The 23,478-nt window shown below is 32.7% G+C and overlaps 1 protein-coding gene across 2 annotated transcripts in view; it reads left to right on the top strand.

Annotated features, from left to right (window-relative positions):
• The window catches only part of NCAM2 (neural cell adhesion molecule 2), a 503,824-nt gene that overhangs the window by 243,653 nt on the left and 236,693 nt on the right, over window positions 1–23,478 (top strand). The gene's annotated exons all lie outside the window — the stretch shown is intronic.

Here is a 23,478-nt window from a genome sequence, read left to right as displayed (position 1 = left end):
ATTAGAGACACAGAGAGAGAGAGAGAGAGAGAGAAAGAGAGAGAGGCAGAGACACAGGCAGAGGGAGAAGCAGGCTCCATGCAGGGAGCCCAACATGGGACTCAATCCCGGGTCTCCAGGATCACACCCTGAGCCAAACACGGCACTAAACCGCTGAGCCACCAGGGCTGCCCTGGAACAATCTTATTTTTAATATATGATTGGCCAACAAAGACAGGACCTGGACAGATATCCTTGTTGATTCTTATGGAGAAATAATAGATTTTAAATTTTTTATATGGAACTATTGTCAGTAATATCACTTCTCTCAAATATTTTTAAAGTGATTAAAGCTGATGAAGTAGAAATGTTCCTTGCATATTATCTTTAAGTTAAAATAATAAAATATTATGTATTGTAATAGAAAAATGTGAAGAATTCTGCTTCATTATATATTATATATTTGAATGGCAGTCACAAAAGGCTCACTGCTTTGCACAGCAGAGAAAGTCAACTTAAAAATCCTAGAAAATACTTAGAGTCATCTGGCATGCATTATTTATTTTGAAGGTGAAGAAATTCACATATAAGAGAGGTTGCAGACTCACCCAAGCTCACATTGTTAAAGTCACAGTTGGACCTTTCTACCTTAATGTACTAATTAAAATAATGTTGAATAATCTATTATAGGTGTCAGAATATATATATGTATAATATAACACTGATACTAGATATGAATCCTACTTATTCCTTTTAATTTTCTTTTTCCATAATATTCTGTTTAATTTCTTAATTTTTACCTTTAAACTTTACCTAAAGTTAAAATTATAAATATACATCAAATCAACATGGAAACCGAATTTGCAATACTGTTACTTTCCAATAACAATATTACAACAGTTGATTTTGAATGAGGTGGCACACTAAGAATTTGTATCTACTGTCATCGGTAGTAACATTTAAAATAACTCTCCTAGGATTTTAGAAGAGGCAATGCAAAGAGAAACTGAGAAATAGATGTCCAAAAGCTATGTTAATATACATTGCTTCAGACTTAATTTTGAGTAAATAAAATTCAGAATAACACTTTGAAATTCCTGACATAATTCTAACTGCAAAGAGCAAAACTGTGAGATTATAAGAATTGCATGGCAGGCAGGTTTTGTGGACTAAATGCTGTAGGCTCTACTGTGCATATTCCAGAAATAAAAATGTACAGTGTCCCACCTAACCTAGAGAATAGCAAGAAGACAAATGTCCGGATGAAGTCACTTTGGATTTCCTTGTATCATCCGGAGATTTCTGTGTGTGTGTGTGTGTGTGTGTGTGTGTGTGTAATCATGTCCATATACTCACAGCATTTGTTATTCAGAAAGAACAGCTTGCTCAAAAAAAAAGAAAAACCTATATATTCACATCTGAAAGTAATAGAGTAGAACATTTGGATCTCTGTATAGTTAAGAAACTTTAGCATGAGCATTCTTATAATTCAATAACTGAATGATACATTTTTTGTTATATAGATTTGGATATTTTCACATTAATTCAGAGATTGCAGAATATCCTTCATTCATCTCAGTAATACTTTAAAAATATCTTTTCATATTGCATCCAGGAAAAAACTATTCCATAATATCTATATCTTCTATCTCTAAAACTTCATAACAGTTCCAAATAATATCACCACACTAGTCAGAAAGAGTTTTCTTTTTAGTCACCATTGTACAAGTTTTGTCCTTCACAGTTTACCTTGACCAAGGAAGGCCAATGAGAGATAAAACCCAGATCTTGTTCTACTCCCCAAAGTTAAGGACTGTGGTTCAGAGCCACATCAGCTGGTAGGACAGGACAACTCTTTGTAATATCTTTTCTCAGGAGTTGCATCTTTCTAAAAATTTGTAAACTTTGAGTGATAGCTGCTGTCTTTGGATGCTGGCCACTCAAGAATGTTTGTGAATACTACAGGAGCTATACAAACTATACTGTGCTATTCCCTATGTATAGAGAGATGACTCAATTAGGAGATAGTCTTTGATTATCCTCTGATCATTTACATTGTCCTACCAAAAAGCAGGAAGACTACTAGTTAGAATCATTTGAGATTCTTCAGTCATTCAACAGATACTCATTGAGAATATATTATTCTGGGTATATCTTGGTGAATAAATAGCTAAAATACTTGTACTCATGGGCCATGTATTCCACTAACTCTAAAGAGATAATAAAGGTAAACAAGTAAGTTGTACAGTGTGTTAAATGCTGGTAAGGAATATTAAATAAAAGCAAATTAAGCAAGCAGGAGTAGTCAGAGTGGGGGTCAAGATAGAGGTTTGAGCAAACACTGAAGAAGGTGAGAGAGTGATCAGTCTTCCTGCTGGACTCATAAAAGATCTTTGATTTTTATTCTGAGTAAAAAGTGGAGCCACTGATAAAATTTTATTAGCTATGTAATAAGATCTAACTCATGTTTTTACGTAATTACTGTTCAAATGAACAGTCTTGCTGCTGTGTTGATCAAACTTCTGTTTTTAAGTGATTGAACTTACTACAGTATTGATAATGGAATCAAATATTGAAAGAGGAATGCCAATTAGACATTATGGCAAATATCCAGAGTGAGAGAGAATTGACTTTTGAGAGAATTTTAGCAGTGAAAATGGTGTAGAGTGATCAGATTCTAAGTATCATTTCAAGGTAAACCCATAGTATTTTCTGATTTATTACATGTCAGTTGTAAAGGAAAGAGAGGAATAAAGATTATGAAAATCCATAGGATTTCCCCATCAAAATTATTGAACCATAATATTTCTCCATCAGTTTGTCTATTCCTTAAGGAAGCAAGACACATTCCACCATTCCGTACATGCATAATCCACCAAATTCTCACTGTTTGTCCAGCTCTACTATTTTATTATAGAGAGGAACTGAAACTCATGTTGATAGTAGTACCAAATATTCACTATGACCAAATAATGGCCATCCGTCAATAAACAGCCTCATCATGATCAGGGAAATGCAGATGAAAACAGCAGTGAGATACCATTCCAAACCCGTCAATTTGATGAAAAAGTAAAAATATGTTAATGCTGAATGTTGGTAAGGATATGACAAAGGAATCACTCTCATGTATTTTTTATGGGAGTGCAAGACAGCAAAACAATCTGATAAAACATTTGACAATACTTGGCGAAGATGAAGTCCTCATGTTTACTTTAATGCAGCACATCTTCCCCTAGGTACGGATACTGTAGATTCTCCTGCACGTCTTCTCAAGGAGGCAGCAGCAAGTATGTGAAGCACATAATACTTTGTAATACATAAAACAAAAACAAAAACAAAACCACAAAGAATAACCTTGATGTTTATTAACATGTTAATGCATATAATTTAGTATTTATACAGTGGAATTTTATTATTTATCTATTGTTATTTGACAAATAACCTAAAATGTAGCTGCTTAAGACAACACACGTTTAATTATTTTACGTTGCTGTGCGTCAGGAGTCTGGGCATGACTTAGCTGAGTCCTCTGGCTCAAGATCGCTCATAATATTGTAGTCAAGATGTTAGCCAGAGCTGTTTTCTCATCCCAACATCCCAATCTGGGGAGAGTCTGCTTCCAAGTTCACTCAAGTGTTTGTTGGCAGGATTTGGTTCCTAGTGAGCTGTTGAGCTGAGAGCCTCTCAGATCCTTGTTGGTTATTAGAAGCCTCCCTTACTTCCTTGTTATATAGGCTTCTCACCACATGGCAGTGGACTTCCATCAGAGCAAACAAAAGGGTAAGAGAAGGTGAGCAAGAAAGAAGCCAGAATCTTTGTGATCTAATGTCAGAAGTGTCATCTCATTGCTTTTGATTTTCATTCCAAACAAGTCAGTGGGAAGCAGGGTTCATTGACATACATCTTAGAAACTGTCTACCACAGCTCATAAGAGCAATTAAAATATAGAACAATTAAAACATATGATCTAATGCTGCAAGTACCAGTCTCTGTATAAATGCCAAACATGCAATGTTGCATGTTGAATGAAAAGGACAAGGTGCATAAAATTATATACAGTGTAGTACTACTTCTATAAAGCACAAATATATATGATAGATGATAGATACATAGTAGATAGATGATAGACAGATTTTATCTGGACCCCTTTACACCAAATTATGAGTATTATTGTCAATTTTTTTTTATTCCAACACTTGTTTCTAGACTGACTTTCAGCATTGAGTCAATAGGAATGCCATACAGCCTTTGCTATATTATCTTCCTCTAGCTACAAATGTATTCGTGGCAGTTTAGCTTGGATAAATAAATACCTAAAGATGTTTTCTTAAATTTGATTTGACTTCAACCAAAATTTCATATTTTTTTCCTATTTTAAAGAGGACATGGAACCTGTCTTGGGGCAAGTCATTGTCATTCTGTCTACCAATATACTTTTTTAGTTTTCCGAGTAATGATTATGATTATTTTTTTAAATAATCTTTTTTTTAAATACCTTTCAAAAAACAGACATAGCAATGATAATGACATGTAATGTAACTTTGTACTTATATAGAGGGGAATTTTATGTTTCTCAAAGAGAATTTTGCATTTATAAAAAAAACATTTTAGATTGAGTATGAGGTTAATATATTCTGTTAGATACTCTGTATCCAGTTTTGTATGATTGGGAATATATCTATATTTTGTTGATAAATATAAAATCAGTGAAGTTAGATGAAATATACTTCTAAATTAAATTAAATTTGTGATATACCTGAAGATCCAAGTAGAATAAAATTTCTGCACCTCATTTGAAATCTTGAAACCAAAACCAAACAAGAGTAGCCCAAGAAAATTAAATCATAGGCCTGTCTTCCAAAACTACATAAAGAAATAAAATAAAATATTAATATAACAAATACACAGACACACACATGCATACACACACGACAACTTTCCCAGAATACATGGGTACTTTAACATTACAGAGACTATTAAAACAATTCTCCACATTACTGGATTAAAGGAGAAACAAAGAAACATGCATATGATTATTTTAGTTGACGTAAGAAATGGAAAAATTTAAAACTTGTTTATAAGTACTATTAGCAAACTGGGACTAAAAGTTAGCTTTCTTAACCTGATAAATTGCATCTACCAGTAGCAAATAGAGCAAGTATAAATAATGGAGCGACTTAGGTCATATTTTCTTTAAGAAATAAGACAAAGTTCCTGCCAACAATCCATTTTTATTGAACATAATATTAAAGTTGTCACGAGCACACTAAGTAAACACAAATAAACCAAAAAATTAAAAAGGACTGGAAAAGAAAGATAAATGGTAGTACTTGTAGATGACCTAATTGGTGACAAAAAAATACAACAGATCAAACTAAGTATCCTTCAGCTAAAGAATAAAGAACTATGATTTATTCCCACAACGCAATAATATTGTGTACCCATGAAAATGACTGAAGTGTATCTTTATGAATCACTATGGATAAAGTTTTCAAAATCCAGTATTTAGTGAAATGCTAAAATTTTAAAACTATTTAAAATAAGATACAATTCATGTAAGACTTTAAAACACACAAAATATTATGTGGTGTGTGTTCAAATTGTGCATATATGCTCTAATAACAAAACTGCTCCTGGGAACAATTTACTACCTTGGGGATAATTTTTATTCCTAGGAAGGAAAAAAGGAGAAGAAATGGGTGTTGAAAATATTCTGCATTTGCTGCAACTCTAACACTTTTTTATTAAAGAGAACAATTTAGATAATATATAAATGCCACTTAACATTACATCTAAGTACTGGATCATAATTAAGTGTTATGTTTTTATTCTGTATGTTTTTAATGTTTGAGGCATTCTGTTGCTGTTTTTAAAAGCTAAAACAAGTAATTTTTTATTACAAATTAAAATGTTTAAAATTATTTTGTATACTAAAATATTAACTATGAAATTACTTTTTTTTGTATTTCAAAGTATGTATGTGCACACACATGTATGTGTGTACCCTTGTGGAAGTCTTGGCTTAATAATTATAGTGGGCCTTTGCTTTTTCAGTCACTTTTGCTGCCACTTGTCGACCAAAAACATATTGAACCATTAGAGGGTTTATTGTAGTATTTGAGGGGATTTTAAATTATCAAGTAAATTTAAAAATAAAAAAAATAATGCATTCTCAAATGCTTATCATTTTATTATCTTAAGAACCTATGTTGACTTGCTAGTTTGATTACTATAGATCCTAATTAACTATTAGGCTATAGAGACATTTTCCTTGTAATCAACTGACTTTGTTCATGTCAGAATTTTATTTCAGATACTATGAGTAATAAACTATAAAACTATTTGTAAGAAGCTACCAGTTTTGCCAAAAGCTTAGTTTATTGGCTGATATCTGAAGCATTACAGTACAAATACTACACTTCTTTTCTTAAATTCCACATAAGTAAGATCATATGATAATTGTCTTTCTCTGACTGACTTATTTCCCTTAGCTTATTATTCTCTAGTTCCATCTACATCATTGCAAATGGCAAGATTTCATTTTTTTTAGTAGTATTCCACTCTCTATGTAAAGCCACATCTTGTCTATCCATCTGTTGGTGGACATCTGGGCTCCTTCCATAGTTTGGTTTTTGTGGACATTGCTACTATAAACTTTGGAGTGCAGGTACCCCTTCGGATCAGTACATTTTTATTAGTACAGTTGTTGGGTTGTAGGGTAGTTCTGTTTTCACATTTTGAGGAAACTCCATACCGTTTTCCAGAGTGATTGCACCAGCTTGCACTCCCTCCGACAGTGTAAGGGGTTCCCCTTTCTCCTCATCCTTGCCAACATCTGTTGTTTCCTGACTTGTTAATTTTAGCCATTCTGACTGGTGTGAGGTGATATCTAATTGTGGTTTTGATTTGTGTTATTTACCTGATGCCAAGTGATGGTGAACATTTTTTCATGTGTCTGTTAGCCATTTGTGTGTCTTCTTTGGAGGAATGTATGTTCATGTCTTTTGCCCATTTCTTGATTGGATTATTTGTTGTTTGGGTGTTGAGTTTGATAAGTTATTTATAGATTTTGGATACTAGCCCTTTATCTGATTAGTCATTTGCCAACATCTTCTCCCATTCCATTGATTGTCTTTTGGTTTTGTCAACTGTTTCCTTTGCTGTGCAAAAGCTTTTCATCTTGATGAAGTCCCAGTAGTTAATTTTTGCCTTTGTTTCCCTTGCCTTCATAGATGTATCTAGCAAGAAGTTGCTGTGCCTGAGGTGACAAGGGTGGCTGCCTGTGTTCCCCATAGGATTTTGATGGATTCCTATCTCACATTTAGATCTTCCATCCATTTTGAGTCTATTTTTTGTGTATGGTGTAAGGAAATGGTCTAGTTTCATTCTTCTGCATGTGGCTGTCCATTTGTGGAAGAAACTGTCTTTTTATCCATTGGATATCCTTTCCTGCTTGTCAAAGACTAGTTGACCATATTTGACCATAGAATTGAGGATCCATCTGGGTTCTCTATTCTGCTCTTTTGATCTATGTGTCTGTTTTTGTGCCAGTACCATACAGTCTTCATGATTACAGCTTCGTAATAGAACTTGAAGTTCAGAATTGTCATGCCACCAGCTTTGTTTTTTTTTTTTTTCAACAGTCCTTTAACTATTCAGGATCTTTTCTGGGTCCATACAAATTTTAGGTTTGTTTGTTACAGCTCTGTAAAAAAAAAAGTTGATGGTATTTTAATAGGGATTGCATTGAATGTATAGATTGCTCTAGATAGCATAGACATTTTAACATTATTTGTTCTTCCAATCCATAAGCATGGAATGTTTTTCTATTTCTTTTGTTTTTCTCAATTTCTCTCATGAGTATTCTATAGTTTTCTTAGCACAGATCCTTTGCCTCTTTTGAGGGCGGGTTTATTCCTGGGTATTTTACAGTTTTTGGTACTAATGTGAATGGGATTAACTTAATTTCTTTTTGTCTCATTGTGATTGTTAGTGTATAGAAAGGCAACTGATTTGTGTGCATTAATTTTATATCCTGCCAGTTTCCTGAATTCCTGTATGAATTATAGCAATTTAAGGGTGGAGTCTTTGGGTTTTCCACATAAAGTGTCATGTAATCTGAGCAGAGTGAATGTTCGACTTCTTCTTTGCCAATTCACATGCCTTTTGTTTCTTTTTGTTGTCTGATTGCTGAGGCTAGGACTTCTAATACTATGTTGAACAGCAATGTAAAGTGGGCATCCCTGTTGTGCTTTTGACCTTAGGGCAAAAGCTCTCAGTTTTTCCCCATTGAGAATGGTATTTGCCGTGGGCTTTTCATATATGGTTTTTATGGTGTTGAAGTATGTTCTCACTAGCCTTACACTGTGAAGAGTTTTAATCAAGAAAGGATATTGTGTTTTATCAAATGCTTTTTCTGAATCTTTCGACAGGATTGAGAGGATCATATAGTTCTTGTCCTTTGTCTTATTAATGTAGTGTATCACATTGATTAATTTGTGGTTGTTGAACCACCCTTGCAGCTTAGAAGTAAATCACACTTGGTCATGCTGTATAATCCTTTTGGTTAGTATCTTGGTGAGAATTTTTGCATCCATGTTTATCAGGGATATTGGCCTGTAATTCTTTTTTTTTTTTAAGATTTTATTTATTTATTCATAATAGAGAAAGAAAGCGAGCGCGAGAGAGAGGCATAGACATAGGCAGAGGGAGAAGCAGGCCGCATGCAGGGAGCCCGATGTGGGACTTGATCCCGGGACTCCAGAATCACGCCCTGAGCCAAAGGGAGATGCTTAACCCCTGAGCCACCCAGGCATCCCTTGGTCTGTAATTCTTAAGCTTAAACCCAGCAAGAGAAAAGAATTACTAAAGATTAGAGCAAAAATCAATGAAATAGAAACCAAAAGAACAGTATAATACTTCAACAAAACTAGCAGCTGGTTCTTTGAAAGAATTAAGTTTGATAAACTTCTGGCCAGACTTATCAAAAAGAAAAGAGAAAAGACCCAAATAAATAAAATCATGAATGAAAGAGAACAGATCACAACCAATACTGAAGAAATACAAAGAATTATAAGAACATTTTATGAGCAACTATATGCCAACAAATTAGATAATCTTGAAGAAATGGATGCATTCCTAGAGATGTAGAAACTACCAAAACAGAGACAGGAGGAAATAGAAAACCTGAACATCAGACCCATAACCAGCAAAGAAATTGAAGCTGTAATCAAAAATCTCCCAACAAACAAGCATGCAGGACTGGATGATTCCTAGAGGAATTGTAACAAACATTTAAAGAAGAATTAATACCTACCTATTCTTCTGAAGCTGTTTCAAAAAATAGAAATGAAAGGAAAACTTCCAAACTCTATGAGGCCAGCGTTACCTTGATCCCAAAACCAGATAGTAATTACATTTCTACTGGTTTCTCTATTCTGTGGACATTTCTAAGTACTCTGCATACATTAATTAATTTAATCCTCATAGAATCCTGTGGTCACTACTTCTCCATATGAGGAAGTGAAGTGAAGAGTGTCACGTTATGTGGCCAAGGTCACAAAGCTAGGAAGTGGTATATTTGGTATTTTTAGTCTGATAATCTCTCTTTAGAGATAAGCTGTCATCTCATCTCATTCATTGTGATATCAGTCCCTTTTGTTCTTAATATATATTAATCTATTCCATAGCTAGGTCAAAAATATTTTGTGAATGCATTCTTGTATTGGTCATTGTTTTTAAGTTGGAAATATGGAAGCAATACAGATTTTTAATGCTCTAAAAATTAAATTAACTATCTCAGAGGTGTTTACAAGCTAATAATCACTTAGTTGGGTTTTTGGAAATCGTATTAAATTAAATATTAAATAAAGACAACAAAAAATGATATATCTAACATTTTGAGCATATATTATATGCCAGGGAACTGTTTCTTCTAAGGGCTTGAGGTATATTGATTTATTCAAAACACACACATACACACGCACAGACATAATTACATTATCCCATTTAACAGTGAACAGTTTGAAGCAGATATTTTAAATAATTTGTCTGAAGTCTCACAGCTATGAGGTACCAGATTTGGATATGGGGTTGGGCTCTATTAGTAGTCATCAAATGCCATACTTTTGTTATTTCTTTTTAAATTAATAATGAAAAAAATGTTTTATTTTAATAAAGCCAGAATTTATTAAAAATTAAAAATAATATTTTATAGGTTATATAGACTGTATTTAGTCTATATAGTTTTAAAATGATTATTACTTAAAATTTTTTTCAATAAACATTGTTTGCTTTGTTTCTTGACCCGCAGACAACACTTTGCTATACAGATGATGCTGTGCTCTCTCACTTGCTATGATAACAACATTGTTTTGGTCTCGTATCTTTTCACTTTCCCCTCTTGCCATATATTTAATTTGTTTTTTAAATAAATCTCTCCCTCTCTCTCTTACTATTTTTAAATTTTTTTTTAAAATTGTGGATGGTAAAATAGTTTCAGATTTGCTTTATTTTAATGTCCTTGCTTAAAACATTAAAATTAGAAATCTGTGTGGCCCTAAATTATTGTTTTGTTTTTATTATGTGATTTGGCTGACCATGAAATCCAAGTCTGTGGCCTAAAGATGTCAAAGCATTACTTTCTAATCGCACATTGTGCTTTGATGCTAAAAGTACAAATATGATTTTGTGATAATTTTTCCTTCCCCTCTATCCCTTTATTTCCATTCTCACTTCATTATGATGAAAATAGCAAGTCCACCTTACTCATCTTTGTAAAATTTTTATTGCTAGTGAGATGCTTATCCACAATTGTCTAAGAATTTTGTCAAAATTGAATTGTGTTGTCCTCCAAAATGTTTGCACCAATGCACATAGTTGTATTGTAGGTGGATAGGATATTTCATTATAGCAAGAGGCATATGAGAGATATGTAATAATGATTTGTACAATTATAAAATATTTTTGAAGACATTGCTCCAGTGTGTGCTGGCTGCTAAAATTTTGACATCCTCACAAAATTGCCAAGCAATTAAGAATGATGGCAAGACTAGCAATTGGAAATTAATCATTGCTAAAAATGTAGAAGTGTTATATTGATTTGCACTAAGAAAAAATTAAAAGTACAATGCCAAAAGTACCTGGTTGTCTAACTATTGCAGCTAAAGAGCTGATTTAGTGGATGAGGGGGCAGTAAATTTAACCGAACTTTTCATAAAACAGAGATGTGCATGGAACATTCAAAATATTGCCTAATAAATTGAACTGCTGTAGAATTTATATGACAGTTCTCCCTTTTAATAATTTAATGGGAAAAAGTTCTGACAAAAACTTACAGGAATGTATGCATCATTATCATATACTTCCTGGGAAAACAGTATGAGATATGCACTTTTGGAGAAAGTAACAGACTATAAAATTAAATATAAAGGGCAAAACACTTGGTTTATTTTAGGTGTAATTTTATACTCTAGCATGAATGCATATTTTTGTAGATTATTGCTGTTTAAGGACTCTATCTACTTTATTATGTTTCATGGTTTAATCATTGCCAGAAATTATTAGAAGGGCAAAATTTAGGAGGAAGTTAACAAATCTTATTTCTGAAAACTTAAAAACATGAACTGATTGAAGTAAATCTTGTATAGGATCATCCTGCTTGATTTAGGAGCAATCATGAGAAGATACTATTTATGGATATCATGTAGTTTGTACTGTTTCCAACCAAAATGATCTTACCTTAATGTGTTACTTTTCCAGCTGTTGGGAGGTCAGGAATTACAAAAACTGATGTATATTTCTTTACATATCTAACCTCATTTAGGGGTGTATATAACTAATGTTTCTCACAAATATTTCTGATGCATTTGTATGTTCCATGCCTACCTAAATAGCAAAAACAGAACATAGTACTGAGTCTTCTTGTGTCATTATAAAAGCCAGCTTTGTTCATTTTAATGAAATTCTGTTCTCTTGAAATTGACCATTTCTCTTCTGGCTCTTGGGTTTTTTTTTTTTTTTTCTTTTTAGCTTCTAATTTAGGAACATACTTCTGCATATCCACCACATTCTTATTAAATGCATAATTTTTCAGATAATCTTAAGCCTTTTTGGGACACCTGCGTGGCTCATGCTTAAGCATCTGACTTTGACTCAGGTGATGACCTCAGAGGCCTAGGATTAAGCCCTGGGTCGGGCTCCTCACTCAATGAGGAGTCAGCTTCAGGATTCCCTCTCTGTCCCTTTCCCTGCTCGTGCTCCTTTCTCTATCTCAAATAAATAAAATCTTATAAAAAAACATCTTAAGCTTTTTCTCCCCATTTTCTTGCACTAGTGTGCCAACTGTGACAATACCAGATCCAAACAGAGGTTCCTAAGAGGCTTTCAGATGGTCGATGGTACTAGATTCCTATCATACCCATAATTATAGCATTACTTAAATATAAACCAGTCCTGCATATTCGAAGTTTTCTATTACACCCAAATTATATGACATAAATATAAAAAAAAATTCTGAAAATAAAGTGTATACAAATACACATTTATATTTAGTTGCCACCAAAAACAGAGATTGATGACTTAAAAACAAGAATTATATTAATTTACAAAATTAATGTTAGTCTAATTATAAAGTCTTTGAATGCAATAATTTCTTATCTCTTACTAGAAGAATCAGTCAGTAAGGATTGTGACTAAGTTATACAGCTATGTTTGAATATTACTTGATTTGCCACCTGATGGCAGTCGTGTGTTTGGTATCAGAAGGGCAATTAGCTTCTCTTCTGGTGAATGGGGTTTAGATGATTTAGACACATAGTCAGTGATCTTAGGAAAACTAAACTTGTTATGTGGAGAATAATATCAATTACCAAGACTAATTTTTGCTAGATATAGGAGGATATATTTACGTGAAAGTTTTTATCCACTTTATTGAGAGATCATTTGACAAATAAAGTTGTAGGATATTTAAAGTGTACAACATGATGATTTGATGTAATATGCATTTAAAAGGATTCTGCCTATCAAGTTAATTAACTCATCCATCTCCTGACAGATATATCTTTTGTGTATGTGAAAACATTAAGTTCTTTCATGTTTCAATTATGCTATATGGTGTTATCGACCATAGTCACCATGTCATATGGTAGATCTTCAGACCTTATTTATCCTATAATTAAAATGTGTTACCCTTTCACCAATCTCTTCCTATCTCCCCTTCCCCCATCCCCTAGCAACCTCTTTGTTACTTCTTATTTTCATGAGTTCAACTGTTGTCTTTTTATTCCGCATGTCAGTGATAATCATGATTCTATTCTCTGTCTGGCTTATTGCACTTAGCATAATGCTTTCCAGGTTCATCTATGTAGTTGCAATGACAATTTCCTTCTTTTTAAAGGCTGTATAATAATACAGTGTGTGTCTGTGTGTGAATGTGTGTGTGTAGACACCAGATTTTAAAATTCCTTATCTGTTGATGGACACTTAGATTTTTTCCATATCTTGGCTATTGTGAATCATGCTGCTATGTACATAGGAATACAGATATCTCTTGGAGGTAATGATTTCATTTCCTTTAGACATATACTCAGAAGTGCAATCGCATCATATGGTAGTTCTTTTTTTTTTCTCTTTTTTTCATATGATAGTTCTTTTTTTAATTTCTTGAGGAATCTCCACAATGATTTACATTGACTCTGTAGTACTTCACATTCTCACCAACAGTGTATGTGGGTTTCCTTTTCTGTACATCTTTTCCATCTTTTTGATAAGACACATCATTACATTATTATCTCATCATGGTTGAAATTACATCCTTCTGATATTAGTGATGTTGAGGACCTTTTCATGCACCTGTTGGCCATTTGTATGTTTTCTTTGGGAAAATATTTATTCAGGTCCTTTGCCGATTTTTTAACTGAGTAATTTGGTTTTTTGCTATTGAGTTGTACATGTGTCTTGTATATTTTGAATATTAATCCCTCATCAAATCTGTGGTTTGGGCTTATTTTCTCCCATTTCATAAGTTGCCTGTTTTTAAATAAAGAGTAAACATCATTTTAAAAATATTTTAAACAGGATTTTATCTTTTAAAATCATTCCCTGGTGTAATACCAAGATTGTTTCAATTATACAGGAGATCCTTTTCATCACTAACCCTCCAGTCAACTCCCTCTTATGAGTATTAACGATTTCTTGCTGTCAAGACACTGATATTGAGTACACTTAAATTTAAATTGGAATTGTTTAAATGTACTTTGTGTGGCAGATGAAATTTTGATATGACCAACCATGAAAAAAAATTAAAAGTAAAACCACAAGAAGTTATATATGCTTTTTCTTCTTCATGAAATTAGTAATTTTGGTTATAATGCATATTTTTCTTGCTATGTAGAGATTGTAACCAAAAAGATAAATTGTGAGTTTTTTTTTTGTATTGTTAATGGAGGTTAAATCTGGTAATCATACCAAATAACTATCACTATACATATTAACCTTCTGAAATAAGATATAATTTCTATATAGTGTAATGGAAAGTATATACTATATTTAATAGCATACCTAAAGCTCATAACTTTCACACACATTGAAAACAAATTAAGAATTATGATTAAATTGATGATTAACTAATATTTTAGAGTATTATATATTTAGAGTATTATGTATTCAAAGAAATTATGAATAATTATTGACCAACCATGACCAACCATTATGAAAGTTTCATTAACATCCACCCCTAGTAAAGAAAAGGAGGATCTGAGGGCTAGTTTTTAAAATATTTTCAGAGGCTTTACTAATAGCCAAAGTAAACATTAATATTGGAAAAATTAACCACCACCTCTTGAAGGATATTGGATATTCCTGCATTAATTTATTTTTCCATTTATTAACAATATACTATGTACCAGAAAAGCACCTTGCCTGGGAGGTGCCATGATTGGTGCAGAAATAGGGTAGGACATCTGCCGTCATGAAATTTATACTCTTTACGCAGTAAGAAAATGAGCAAGATGTGTGAGAATAGGAAAAATACAAGAAACTATATGAGCCTGCAATGAAAGTATCTTAGAGTCAGGATCAGGAAAAATCCCCTGTGGGAAAGGATACTAATAAGCCCTGAAATATCTTTTAAATGGGTATATGTGTCTTAGGAAAGAAATTTAAATCACAATGTGAATGAACTCCTCTTCTTAAGAGAGTGTTTAAACTATTGATTCATTCCCAAAGAAAATTTTCATGTTAAAATACTGTGAAAGATGCTGATTTTCAATTCTATAATAACTTTTTTAGTGATGACATTTCTCATTTGCACATTATCCATGGTGTGAACCATATATGCACTTTTTTTTTCCCCAGCATTAATGACCTCTTAGCCCAAACTTTCCCTAAGAGTTAATGAGTATCTGGAGTAGAGGAGCTTTTAAGAGGAGTTGAGGACCCTTGATCCATATGGTCATTACCTTACAGGAAATGCGTGACCAGCAGGTCATTATTGCTGTTATTGTGCTGAGAATTTAAATAAATGATGAATAAATCGCTCAGAAGATTCTTTTGCAATTCACATAGATATTTAGTAAAAAGTAAATTGCAGCTAATGGTATTTGAGTTCCATATTTTACTTTTATAGTGGCTACGTTTATAATGACATAACATCGTCTATAATATTTTCCAATTTTATAAGTGAAACATTGCAGGAAAAGAATTTTCAAGTAATTTCCACGTATCCATCTGGCAAGTTAAAATAGGACATCAAATTTAATTATTCAGACACCTTTAGTGTTAGATAACTTTATGGCAGGTATACAAGAAAAATAAAGGATATTTAACATGAATATTGATATGCTTTGTTAACAAAGAAATATAGCTTTATCTTTTTGCTTTTTACCAATTTAAACTTTTATTTGAACTTAATGAAATATAAATGTTCACATATTTTACATCTTAGGTTTCAACAAGTAAGAAACACTTGGGATTGAAAGATTTCCAGATATTTGTAAGGAAATTTAATGCATAGTTTATTTATTCTCAGATTGAATATCTCAAAATTACTATTTTATATATGAATTTAATTGGGCAGTGTCGAAAAAAATAGATCAGTAGATGGACCTAGTCCACTTCATTACTTCTAGAAATTCTATTAAATTAAATTCATTAATCATGAAACTCTCCAGAGATATCTAAAATTATGAACTGAAAATAGTGTGAGTGCAAGTGATCAATACACTTCCAAATCAATTAGGACCCTTTGTATTGAATATAACAGAAAATTCAGATAAAACTGGTATAAATAATGAATGGAATTAATTCACTTAATTAAAAGTATAGTGGGATGATTGACTGTAGATGCACCTTCATCCAGCTGCAGTTTGCTTAGTTCCTCCTCCACATTCAGATCTTGGCTCAAAGGTCAATACCACTAGGACGACCTGGTGTCAACCTCTATCTTTACCGGACTAGATGAAGTCCCTTTTCTATATGTTCTCATAGCACATTCTAGTGTTTTCTTGTTGTACTTAGTAGTAGTAATAAGTGTAAGAGTAGTAGTAATCTTCTTATTATTAAAGTTTGTAATTAATTATTTCCTTGCCTGGTATATCTTCAGCATATAGTCTGCACTTACTGAGTCTAATGAATGCTTCAGTGAAATCAAGCACCCGTCACCTTACTTAACACATAACATGACCATGAACATCAATACTGTCAGTGTTACTTTCTCTTGGCCTTTGTTCGCTGTTTGTGACGGCATTGCTCTCTTCTGAAATTCTGCCTTCCATGAAACTTCCCTGATTCTCAAAACAAAACAAAAACTAAACTGTCTTTGAAACCCATGAGATACGCTCTTTTTTTTAGTATTGGTTATGGTCAAATATCCTCTAGTGATTTGAGGATGTGTGTTATTTTCTCTACTAGATCATTAAATTTGGAGAGTATGAATTGTCTTGTGCTTCAATTTTCTATGGTGGAGAATTCAGAGCTATAAATAAATATATTTGAGTTAATAAATAAAAGATGCACTCCTCTTATTTGACAATTTGATGTCGTTTACAGCTACCAGTGTTTCCTTGTAAATGTGAAGGGGATCTGAATCTTGATTTGGGTAGTTAGTGCTCTACAATATCATATTTAATCAAATTTGTGCAAATTACATTCCATAAGACTGCCTGCTTTTAATTTTTTTTAAATTTTTATTTATTTATGATAATCACAGAGAGAGAGAGAGAGGCAGAGACATAGGCAGAGGGAGAAGCAGGCTCCATGCACCGGGAGCCCGACGTGGGATTCAATCCTGGGTCTCCAGGATCATGCCCTGGGCCAAAGGCAGGCGCTAAACCGCTGTGCCACCCAGGGATCCCAACACTGCCTGCTTTTAAAAGAATTATCCCTTAATAAAAAATAAATAACAGAGTAGATTTTTATTATATAATGATCTCCCCATTTCCATTTATAAGTGAAATAGAATGAGATAAACTCAGTTTTCTTTTATGATGACTTATATTTCATAAACATGAAATACTTACTAGGCAACTTCATTGTTCTCTTTCCCATGAGATAGAATCTCAATAACATCAGTAGATATGTAAGACATAAAAAAAATCAGAGTTTCTCTCTGATAGGTAGTTACTAAATCCATTATGTATAAAATGAAAATGTTTCAAAATGTTTCTGTAGGTTTTCAAAAATGGTTCTTTAAAAAGTATTTTCTGGTTTTTTTTGTAATATCTAAGAAATATGTATAGCCATTAGTAGGTGGAGGTGTTGATTTTGATAAGCAAGTGTAAACTGTTTCCAAAATAATTTATGTCTTTATGTTTATACTTAGTAGTTTTGCTTCTATTTATGAAACTTGGATATTCCTGTATAACTCTTAAATCATGAAGATTGTGCTCAGATAAAATAATTATTGATATACATTATGTAATTATGATATACACTATTGATATACATTATACATTATTGATATACATTATACATACATACAATAATACAAAATAATTATTGATATACATATATACATTATGAAAGACTGGTTTCCTATTTTTGTAGGCATTTTCAAAATAAAATCTTTAAACTTGGAGGCATTGGATTTAAGCTTATGACACTGTAGTATTTATAAATCTTTTTATAATATTTAGTATTTATTTTTAAGAGAGAAAGAGAGGATGCACAAGTTAGGTGAAAGGCAGAGGGAGAGAGAGAGAAATAGATAATCCTCAAGCAGATTCCCAGTGAGCACGGAACCCAACATGGGGCTCGATACCAGGATCCTGAGATCATGATTTGATTTATTTTTGAGCCAAAATAAAGAGTTGGACACTCAAGCTGAGCCACTCAAGCTCCCAAAACTTTTTATTTAGGATTATTAGGATTGTTTGAGGTCACAGCATATCTGATGACCTAATAACACACATAATAATAGCAAACTCTTGGGTTTAAGCTATACCCACAGAGATCACTATGTGTGTCAGTCCGTGTGTGTGTGTGTGTGTGTGTGTGTGTGTGTGTGTGTGTGTCTACATTGTACAAATAACATCTGGAGTCCTATGTTTTCTCTATTACCTAAAATGTCATTAATAATTTAAAAATCTTTAATGTAGACATTTTGGCAGTGTGGAGGTGCAGGACAGAAAACTGATGTTAAATATGCAATTCTGTTTTTGCACAGTTTCTGTCTTATGTGTCCATTTTCAAAGTTCTCTCTCTCTCTTTTTTTTTTTTAAGTTCTCTCTATTTTTTTTTCCCCTTAAGGCCTAAACTGTTAACCTTGGAATTCTGCCCCTTATTTATGTTTCTATCCCTGTTTCTCTGTTTTCCAAACTATTAATTACTGATTGATAGTTAATCCTATTTCTGGAGGCACATGGTTGGTATTTTCAGGAGAACGAACAGAAATAATACAGCTGTAATGGGCATGACTACCTAATTCCATAATCCTTTCATTAGTCAGGCATCCCATTTAGTAGAGTATTTAATCCTGCAGAGAGCCCTGAGGGAACGGCTCATATTGTCACTGTGATTTCGAATTTTTTAAGGGTTCATATCATTACATCTGAAGAAAAGTTCTATTTAACTACTTTCTATGATAAGCTATGGCAATAAGTAAGTGCAACATAAAACTTTTGGCATATTTAAATATTTCATAGCAAGTGGTGGTACAATGATGGGCCTTGGGACTACTATTTTCTCTTTCTAGCATTCCAACTCCAAATTCTCAATTCCTTTATGAATCAGAAACCCATTTGCTAACTTCTGACAGTCTTCATTTAAATGCTCCTTTAACCTGCTTTATAGCCCAAAGTTATGTTGAAATAAAGAATTTCTCTCCCAGATTAAGAATATCTATTTTATATACTGTTTTCCACTTCATGAAAGCACGTGTTCCCAGAAGTAGGAATCAGTTCAAAATTTACAGTTCTCCAGATTAATTTGAGACTTGTCTTTCCAGAAATTTTAAAGGTAAATCCTATTTGCTATACATTATATTATCCTAATGAAGAGCATTGCTACAAAAAGAAATAAAGTTCATTCATCAAATCATGGAGTATAGTTATGATTTAAGTAGGGTTTTTAAAACAATATTCATATTTAGTGTTGCTTGACAGTTTTGAACACTATTAAATACTGGATTGCAGATACTAAAAAAGGATAGGATTTTTGGAGGATATCTGTTCCTTTGAAAAATTATATTCAATCCATTTAAATCCTTAAAACCAAAACCCACAACATCATGCTAAATTTGCAAAATGAATTACTTTGTTTTTCTATAAAAGTTTGCCATACAAATTGATAATTAGGACAAAACATAATAAAATTATTTAGATTTACATCTTTATGTTTCCCTTAAAATGGTTATTAAAATAAGTTTATTCTTAATCTAACAGTATTCTTCTAACACTGAATATTGGAAGTTTTACAAATAGTCTTTTAATTATGGAATAGAGTTTACTTTTGAACATAAAGATCGTAGAAGACAAAATATATGATCATAAATGAAAATACAAAAGCAGATTAAGATGAAATCATAGGAACATTTAAAACTATGAATACTTTAGTTTTGAGCATAAACTTAATTTTAAAAGCAAGTTTTTGTTTTTAATTGAGTAGAATCAGGGTGCATCAATATTTTTTCCTCTTGACATTAGTATTTGTTAGCTCAGACCTACATCAAATCACCTTTGAAGAGGGTGAAATCTGTAAAAAATTTTTGAAAAAGGAATCTTTAGTCACTTTTAGCAACAAACATTAGAGCAGTAGTCTTTCCTGTAAAGAGTTGTAATAAGTGGTCATTTTCCCTTGAAATAATCAACTGGCAGTTCAGAGAGTTGTTTACCTCAATTTCCTAGGGTTGCAAAGTAGCAGCTCCTCAAATCTGTATTATAATACTGATAAAGGCTTCAATCGCGTGGCATAATCTTCTCAGAGCAATTCCCCTTGGTGGGTCATTACAGCAAATAATGGAAGCATTTGTAATCTCTAGATAAAATTGGCCTAAATGAAATTAGATTCCCAGTTTTCTTCATATGAGAATATTTCCTAATGTTGTCAGCATTTATTGAGCAATGAACTGGGGTGTTGACATTGTACAAAAGAGAGACACAGAGCTCCCCCATTTCCTTTAGCTTCATCTCTAAAATGTTTGTTTTTTAAATTAAACATTTATGCAAACTGTAAATTCAGATGCTGTAGAAACCCAACGCAGAAAGGGCTGGTGAGCAGTTTTTTCCCTGCGGCATTGGCAACTCATAATTTTTTGTAAAAAAAAGTTTCTGTATGAAAAGGGAGAGTGTGCATGCCACCACAGCCATCTTCAGGCAACACTCATCCAAGAAGACATCTGGAGCAGAAAATTTTAAGAGGGGAAAAAATGTGGTTGGTGGCAGAAAACAGTAGGCAAGCAGTCTGTTAGCAATAATCTATATATAGGGTATTATGCTTTGCAACCAGCAAGTATTCGTAAAAATTAATGATCTACCTATAAAGAACTTATTGGATAGTCCTGATTAATGATTCAGTGTCATGATTGTTCAATTTTCAGTTGGTATTAGTAAAATGTAAAGCTTTCTCTGTTTAAGCATTGAATTTGCAGTTACCATCTATCTAATTATTGAAACTTTTTGCAAACTTGTATCTGATGTATGTATTTATGACCACAAATTAGCGACCATTCAGGAATAACATTTGGACACTCATTCCCAAAATGGTGGGAATTCTTTCTGCTCTTACAGCACGTTATATCATTGATCAGTCTGTACCTACAAGGCATGGCGGCTTTAAATGAAAATATTCTAATGTATAATATATATGTGATTTAATTTGGATGCATTTTATGGAATAAAAATTAAGGTCAGAGATACTTTAAGATTACATATATAATTATATTGTAATTATTAAATTACATATTAATAGGTAATAAATATATAAACACAAATAAATATAAATAATTTTAGGTAATCTTACATGTTTTTCATTCCAAACAGCAATTGCTTTAGGAAAATCTGTGGCTAATTTTCTCTGTCTCTGTCCCTGTTTCTCATGCACACCGACACACACAGACACAATAATGCCATCACCTTGCTTCCATTTCTTCTAGAAGAAGTTGTGTTGTAGCCAATACATATTTTTGATATTGCAAAGCACTTGTACTGAAGAAGTACTAAAAGAATAAAATAAAACTGTTTTAAATGGGAATATATCAAGTGCCCAATAGACTTCTTTTAGCCATTTATGAATTGTAAACTCATCCCATTTATGGTGGCATACATACCTAAAAAGTAATGTGCAAAAGCCTAAATGCTTTCTCCCAAAAGTTTAGAAAGTTTTAGTGATTAGGGCACCTAGGTGGCTTAATTAAGTATCCAACCCGACTCTTGATTACAGCTCAGATCACAATCTCAGGGTCATGAAATGGCACCCTGCCTTTAAGGTGGTCTCCACCCTGGGCATGGAGCCTGGTGAAGATTCTCTCTTTCCCTCTCCCTCTGCCCCCACACAACATATGTGCTCAGTCTCTCTCTCTCTCTCTCTCTCTCTCAAAAAAAAAAAAAAGAATTTTGTGATTGAAATAATATTAGCATGCAAAATTATTTCAGAGGAATTTGCTAAAATTTTTTTAAAAAGCAAAATTCTCCAATCTGCATTAACTGCTTCCAAAAGAAAATTGGCTTTTGGACTACACTATTGCATATCCACCCTGTGGAAAAACTATTTCATTTTTCTCCTTCTTTATCTGACAGGTGGTGTGGTAGAAAGTATGCTTAACCTAATTCTTGTTCTGTCACTAATTATCTAAATCATCTTTGGGGAAATCTATTATTGGAGTGACCATTTATCCTTTTGGAAAATTGTGCTATTTATAATAGTTTATGAATTTATATTTTATATCTGCCATCTTATATTATTCTTATATCACTCCTATGAGACATTGGGGAATCATGATTATATTTTTATATCTATTATCTTGTATTATTCTTACATAAATCCTATGAGACATATTGATCATCCCATGATCTGTTACCCATTAAGATGTCATGACTTGTTGGGGACTGGAAATGAATATAAGCAAGTTATCTATCTTCTATATATCAACTCTCATCTGAAGAAACAGGGATAATTATATCTATTTCACAGGGTTGGGAGGATTGAGTTAATATTTATAAAATTTTCAGAATAGTCCTTGGCAAGAGTAAGTACCAAATAAATACGCAATTATTATTCCTGTTATTATAAACAACAGCATCATTAGCATTACCATAATACAGTTAAAATTACTAGGACCAGAAATCTTACAGGACTTTATTTCAGTGATTAGATTAAAAACCTATATAAAGGATTTGGAACTGTTTTAGGAAGTGTAACTGTCTTTTTTGTATAGTATAATTAATAAATTCAGAGCACATTTTGGACCATAATGTGTCTCAAATATCTTCAGTTAAAAACAAACAAAAACAAAAAAATCACTGACCTTTAAAAGGGCAGTAAAACAATGGCAACAACAAAAAAATGATTTTTAAAAACATATATTGTGCTGGGAATCCCTGGGTGGCTCAGTGGTTTAGCACCTGCCTTCGGCCCAGGGCATGGCGTCCTGGAGTCAAGTCCTGAGGTCCTGGAGTCCTGGGGTCAAGTCCCACATTGGGCTCCCTGCATGGAGCTGCTTCTCCCTCTGCCTGTGTCTCTGCCTCTCTCTCTGTGTTTCTCATGAATAAATAAATGGAATCTTTAAAAAACAAACAAATATATATTGTGCTTTAGGAGATTATTTTTACTGACCTTAGAACAATCATAGTTTCCCGATGATTTGTCTATGAGAAAAGTCTTCTAGGACCCCTTCCTAAATGATGAAAGAAGTATCACATCACAATCTATATAGGCTAGTCCTGTTTACTTAAACTTCTAAGTTCTATGAAATGTTTCACATATAGCTGTTACTTTCCATATTTTATAAATTATGGAATTAAAACACGTATATGCAAATTAACTTCGCCACGCTCAATGAGGATGTTT

The sequence above is a fragment of the Vulpes vulpes genome, chromosome 15 (assembly GCF_048418805.1).
Source record: "Vulpes vulpes isolate BD-2025 chromosome 15, VulVul3, whole genome shotgun sequence".
NCBI lineage: Eukaryota > Metazoa > Chordata > Mammalia > Carnivora > Canidae > Vulpes > Vulpes vulpes.
The sequence above is the reverse complement of the archived record's forward strand: the minus strand, read 5'-3'. Positions and strand labels throughout refer to the sequence as shown.